This window comes from Coffea arabica, chromosome 5e (assembly GCF_036785885.1).
Source record: "Coffea arabica cultivar ET-39 chromosome 5e, Coffea Arabica ET-39 HiFi, whole genome shotgun sequence".
NCBI lineage: Eukaryota > Viridiplantae > Streptophyta > Magnoliopsida > Gentianales > Rubiaceae > Coffea > Coffea arabica.
Window position 1 is genome coordinate 20,999,861 of NC_092318.1, and position 7,065 is coordinate 21,006,925.

The window sequence follows — 7,065 nt, forward strand, 5'->3', positions numbered from 1 at the left end:
GGGGAAAGTTAAGTGGAGTCTACGGTCTATGAGTACTTTGGTTGACGGAGTGTCAACAGGCGTTCAAGTTCGGGGAATTGAACTGGCTTTGGAGCCACCCGTATCCTACCATTGTGATGTTATCTTTCTGTTATTGATGTAAAATATCCTGATTTACTTGTTTATTGGATGTGATTTTACATTTTTTCCCCTGATTATTCACTAAGCATATAGCTTACCCCATTCCATTTGTTTTCCTTTGCAGGGGGGTACGAGCGAGGCGTGAGACTTGTACAGAGTAGTCTAGTTTTGAACTTTGAATGGTACTCGCGCTAGCACTCGACTAGGGTTGATTGGACTCGGACTGTAAACATGTGAAAGTATCTTGGCGTGTAGAGGATTTGTATCTGGATTTGAGCATTAATGTATATATTAAGTTGAAGTGGATATGTTATTCACTTTCTATGGATGTACGTTTGTTTTTCTTGAGCTATGAGTGAGTGAGTGAGTCCTGGCGAGAGTTGGGCAGGCGGTCCGCCGAACCCTGAGGTACGCCCTAGGGGGAGGTGGGGCCGTCACAATAGCGAAGCCCAATTTTTTGCAGCAACAGATGCAAAGAAAACTAAAAATCCAACATCAGCAAACGTGAGGAAATTGAGTTTCTAACCTTGGAAAGATTGATGTTCAGTTATTCAGCAAGAAAGAAAGCAGCTTTTCGAGTTGGAGGTTTATCTTCTTTTGGGTTCGCAATAGGTAAAGCTCGTGGATCAGAAGTGACTGAAGTTTTGACAAGTACTTCTTGATAAAACATACTCAAAAATTTCTGTTTCCAAGGGGAAAAGAGGGGCCACTTTCACTTTAGTTGAAACGACAGGGAGTTAAATTGTAGGTTTCCAAACCATAGGGAGGTAAGGTGAACATTAGTCAATCCACAAGGGGGGTTTTGGTATTTAACCCCAAAGTAATATATGGATCTAAGTGAAGTGAAAAATTGTATACTTCAAAAAATGATGACGGAAGACTTGCAGTATTTCTTAATAAGTGGAGGGAGGAAGCAATTCTCAACCATTAAAACTAGACAGGGGGCAGTGCAACTGTTCCTGAAGGTTTTGTACAAAATGTACATCGTATAACTTTGTATACACACGGTATAACTCATTTTTAACAATGTGCAATTATAGAACAAAATTTTATGAGCCCCACACATAGTGTAAAAAACAATGTACAAGATGCAGTATGGACCTTACATTTTTTTTTTGGCTAAACCTTGGCCATGAACCTTCAGGAATGGTTACCATTCCTACCCCTCCATTAAAACTTTACTTTTATAAATAAATAGGCAGCAGCAAATAGATAGTGCCTTTAACTAATTGCTAGTGACCTGTGGAACTAGTGAAATTTATTGCAGAGATTGAACTAATGCTTTTATAACACTAAAAGCATCTTATTCCATTGTGAACAATATATTATACAGGTTTATAAATATATTAGTATATAAATAATCACAATCACACAAAACTCATAATTAGTACAAGAAATGCCAATATTAGAAAGCTTAACAAATCCAAAACTTATGCATTAACGGATTTTTTGTAACCAATTAAGATTGAAAGTTTGATATCCTTTCTAAATTATATTGAGGTCCTTGCATTTAGCAATCTAATCATCCAAGTAATAAGAACAAACATAATAAAGTACTCCATCGACAAAAGGATGATAATATGATGATAACATCACTAAAAGCTAAATTAAATTGAGACCGGAAGAGTGAATGATTTGAAGTATGTGACAGCCCCACCTTCCCCTAAGGCGAACCAAAGGGGTTAGCGGACTGCCTGCCCAACTCTCGCCAGGACTAACGGTGCAGTTAGAGCGATCTATTGCGTTCCGGAACTTACAAACGCGCGTAAACAAGTCAAAATGGCAAAATAACCCAAAATAAAAAAAATGAAATCCGGAGTCGGCCATGAATAGTAACCGACCCGTCAGAACCCAACCAAATACCAAGCAAACGTTCACATTTTGAACTTTGGCAATTACAATCCAAAGTGACATACAAGAGTGTTCAAAAGTTAATATATACACAGTTTGCCAAATCAAAAGAGAAAACGCCCCAAAAGTACACTTAGGGTTTCAATCAATGAGCTATACAAAAGATATGTCCAACTAGCTCAATTCGGCAACCAATTATCAAAAGTCATTTCAAAAGCAGTCATATTCCTGTAAGGAAAACAAAAGGAACGGGGTGAGCTAGTTGCCCAGTGAGATAGTACCACTCAAACAACCAAGTTCATATAAGCATCAAGCTTTTCAGTCCAATTCATCAAAAGTAAATAAAGACACACATCAATAATGATGATAAAAGGATACAGGCGGCTCTCAAGAGCCCTTTTCCTCGTTTGCATTCTTGATCGGATCTCATTGACTCTCCGTCAATGTTTCAAAGTAACCAACCGTAGACTTCACTTTACTTCCATTCCTTCCACCTAACATCCCCCTACCGGGCCCGAACTCCAAACACTTGCATTGTGGTATTACTCGAGTATACCGGAATCGAGAGTCTCTCATACTACAAGATTCCATATAACACTTTCCCCAAGGATCATTAATTGGCACGACCAAGCCCTCGCCGGCTCGATTCAATCAACTACCAATGGGGTTGAGCTCAAAGATAACAATTGTAGTCGTTGGATACTCGTCCAATCGACACCAAATCAAGTACTTTCATTTCATGTAACATTTCATGTAACATTCCAATAACATGAGAAACAATAAGTGAGAGTGATAAAGTACACTCTCCCTTCAATCAATTAACATTCAACTCATCAAGTTCAAGTATCAAAGCTATATAGTAACACATAAGTGAGTCATACACTCACCAAGCTTGCAAATGGTGTTTCATGCACTTCCGTCAAAAGAACGTCGTGAACCACCGTCACGCCCTAAAACATGCAAAAAAGTACAATGTGACTCGATAATGAGTCATAAACCAATGCCAAACACGACCCCAATAGGGTTCCATAAGCATATACAAGCATTAGGGAAAACCAGGAAATCCGAAAATGGATTTTAGCTTTGCCCTGAAAAAAATAGTTTTTGACCTCATTTTACGGTAATGGCACCAAAGGCACTACAATTATCGGATGAAGGTTCAAGACCCACCCTTTCGAAGCTAAGAGATAGGGCTATAATATTGCATAAGGTCACTCAACCCACTTTCGAGTGTAACCAGGTCAAAAATGCAAGATACTACACCAGAATCACAAAAACAGATTCACAGAACGCATTCTAGCGGAAACATCATAAATCAGGCTATCCAAGTCCAAATCCAGAAATTCCAAAACCAGTTGAAAGCTAAGAAACAGGGATACATTACATCAGAAGGCCTAAACAACCAATTCGGAAGCATTCCTAACCAAAATAACCAATTACAGAAGCAATTCTCCAATTCGGGTAAAACCAGAACAGCAAGGATAATTTCGACTTTTCTCAAGATACGCTACTCCGATTGACCTGAAATTTTGTAGTAACCTCTAAAATATCATTCCCTACAACTTTCATGTTTTAAGCCAAGGCCAATTCGGGCTCTATCTATGAGCTACAAATTCGGGCAGAATGAAGAACATCAAACCCTAATTTTTTCAATTTTCTTCCAAAACAGCAATTGATTGCAATTAACCACTTTTTCCACCTCATAGAGTCCTTAAACATCATTTCCAATCATCATATATAACCACACAATCATGTTCATATTAAAACAGAAAAATCCCCAAAAAATATAAAACTTCATCAATTCAACCACAAATCAAGAAATAATCCATAAAATTGCATCTCATACTACCACTAATCAAGATTTAAGCATCAATAAAGGGAGGAGAGTGGTTCTTCACAACTCACCTTAGAAACAAGAGAGAGAGAGAGAGCAATTAGTCCTCTTAGCTTGCCAAATAACTCCACACAACACTTCACTATCACTCCCTTAAGTGGTTTTATGGAGCAAAATCAATGTTGGATGGTTAACTAAGTTGATTGAAGCAAGATTGAAGCCAAAATCTTGAAGAGTTTTCTTTCTTTTATTGCTCAAGGAGCTCGGCCAAGATGAAGAGAAAATGGTGAATTTTTTGTTATTTTTTTTATTTATTTGGTCAATGGTAAGAAAAGGAATAGTAGTCTTACTTAAGGACCAATCCCATGGTGACACTTGTCACCTCCATTAATGCAAGTCTATCACTTTGTTTCCTCTCACACCAATCCAAATTGCAACCTCTACTTATCTCTTAACACCCGGTAAATTAATTCCAGTATCCAAAACTTAACCTAGTTGGCCGAATTTTTCTGAACTTTTCGCACTAGTGGGTCCCACGTCCGGTATACGCTCTTAATTTCTCAAAACCTATTCGATACTAGAAAAATCATCTGAAAACTATATCTGCTCCTTTAAAAGATCTAGAATTTTTCCTAATCACGAAAATGCAGAAAACAAGCCATGAAAGATAATAAAACCTAGAAAATGGGAAAAATTACGGGTTCTCACACTCTCTCCCCCTTAAAAGAATTTCGCCCTTGAAATTTCTCACCTCAACTCACGAAAAGTTCAGGGTATTTCTTTTGCATTTCCTCTTCCATCTCCCAGGTAGTCTCTTCTATCCCATGGTTTCTCCACTTTTTCCGAGCGAAAACAACTGCGACTAACTCCAGATCGTGGGTTGGATAGTTTTTGTTCGCGGGGTTTCAATTTCTTAGAGGCAAAAGATTTCACATTCTGATTTTTTTTTGTCAATACACACCCCAAACCTTCTCTCCTACCCAAACGCGGCAATCCTTACAAACCATACCAGTGCTCAAACGATGTTTCCTCATAGGAGTACGACTTTCAGGTCATAGGATAGACGAGCAGGTTTTGTATCTTTTCCGTACATAAAATTGGGGTTGACAAATGAATGAGTAACACCGGGATCTACTAATATTTCATCGTACCTTCCTCAATTTCAGGAAAATCGGGGACTTGTTGTGGCTCCAGTGAATACACTCGAGCTGCCACCTTAGATTTGGTCCATTCCACCTTTGCCGGTTCGGAATTAGTCTTCGTCGATTGCTGACTCCCCTTTCCATCTCGTGATAGGACTGGACAAGTGGCGAGCTGATGGTTGGCACTTCCACAGCGCAAACATTTACCCTCCTTCTTCCAACAATTGTCCTTCGAGTGGTTTGACTTTTCGCAATACCCGCAGGGTCCGCGTACTGCAGAAGCCGAGCCTCCTCTCTGGCCTCTCCCCACTTGGCCGCCTCGTGACGGGCTCTCTTGTGACACTCCCGGCATCCTTTCTCCTCCAGTTCCTCGCCCAAACTTGGAAGGGGTACTCTCATCCCCCTGCCCCGAACTACTTCCAGGAAATCCTCGCTTTTTCGCCTGGAAGTTCCGGACTTGCAATCTAGCACTCTCTACCCGTTGGGCCTTCTCCACGACCTCGCTAAAAGCGTTGATTTGAGCCACTGCGAGGTCTTTCTGATTTCGACATTCAAGCCCTGGGTAAATCGCCTGATCCGCCGTTGCTCGGTCATGATCAGCTCAGGCGTAAATTTGGACAGGCGGGTGAACTGGCTCTCGTATTCAGCCACTGATTGAGCCCCTTGACAGAGTCGGATGAACTCGTCTTCCTTCCTCTCCTGAACTAGAGGAGGGAAAAATTCCGCGTTGAATTCTCTTATGAAATTCACCCAAGTCCTGGGCGTTTGTTCCCGTTCCCATTTTTGTCGAATGACGTTCCACCAGGAACGGGTCGCCCTTCCAGCTGAAAAACGGTGAAAGTCACCTGCCGTTCTTCGGTGTAGTGCAGGGCAGCGAAAATGTCTACCATCTTTTCAAGCCACCTCTCGGCGACATCCGGATCAGGCCCCCCAATGAACTTGGGTGGAGCAAACTTTTGAAAGCGCTCAAGAGCTCTGTCTTCGCTCTCGACGTGATTGCCAGGGTTTCCAGGATTAGGGTTTGGATTCTGGCCTTGTTGTTGCACCACTTGTGCCAGCAGGTTGGTCATTTGCTGCATAGCGGCAGCTATCTGTATATTGGGGTCAACTCTCGGTTCAGGATTGGGTCCAGAGGAGGTTTCCCCAGCACCCCGGTCTGGCGTAGGTTGCCTATTCCCGCGCCCACGCCCCCGTCCACTACGTGTGCCTTCCATAAGTTCTATTTGGTCTAGGCGAATGTACTAAACCAATATAATATCAATGCATGTAAGTCAAACCCAAAAACTTTTATAATAACATATATATACATTCCAAACAAGGCAAACAACACACATATCAACAACCAGTCAAGTCAAGTACAGTCAAGTCAAGTACAAACAGGAACAATCCACGAGGGAATGGTCTCATCAAAAGAAATATACACGTAGCTAATCCAAACGTACAAAACGATTAGCTAAGGCTCTTTCCCTATCCGCCCTATATACAGAAAACAAAACATTCTCAAAGACCCTAGGAGTCGTAACCTAGTCCGACGACGAGCTAGTAGACCCACCCGACGGGGTAGATCCAACCCCAGCCTCGGGCCCCGCACTCGAGTCCTCGTCGCTCACGCCCTCGACCACGTCAGTACAGAGGTTCAGGATCGAGGCAGCTCGAACCTTCACCTTTTCGGCTCTCTTAGTCTTGCGCTCACGTGCTTCCCTTGCAGAGCTCATAGTAAAAGAAAACAAGTCTTAGGTGTGAATTTCTCCATGTACCCTACAATCTAATCCTCCTCCAGAAAACCCTAGCCAGACGAGTATGAGATCCGTCCATGATAACACTTCCATCTCCAATCCTCTCAATCGGTCTAATTACTAGGTCAAATGTAAAGACCTTCCGTACCTTGACCTTTGCCATCAAGACTTGTCTCCAATTCAATCAAGATACCGACTCTCATTCTAACGCTCTCCACCCTTTAGTACTCAGGTCCAAGAATCTAAAATAAGATAATTCCCAACTCGAGCCGGCCGGTCCCAAGAGTAAATCATCCATATTATAGATTCCTACCCGACATACATATCCATCTTCCTCAAGTTTCATGATAAAGATTTTTACACTTATAACATGCTCGGTTCA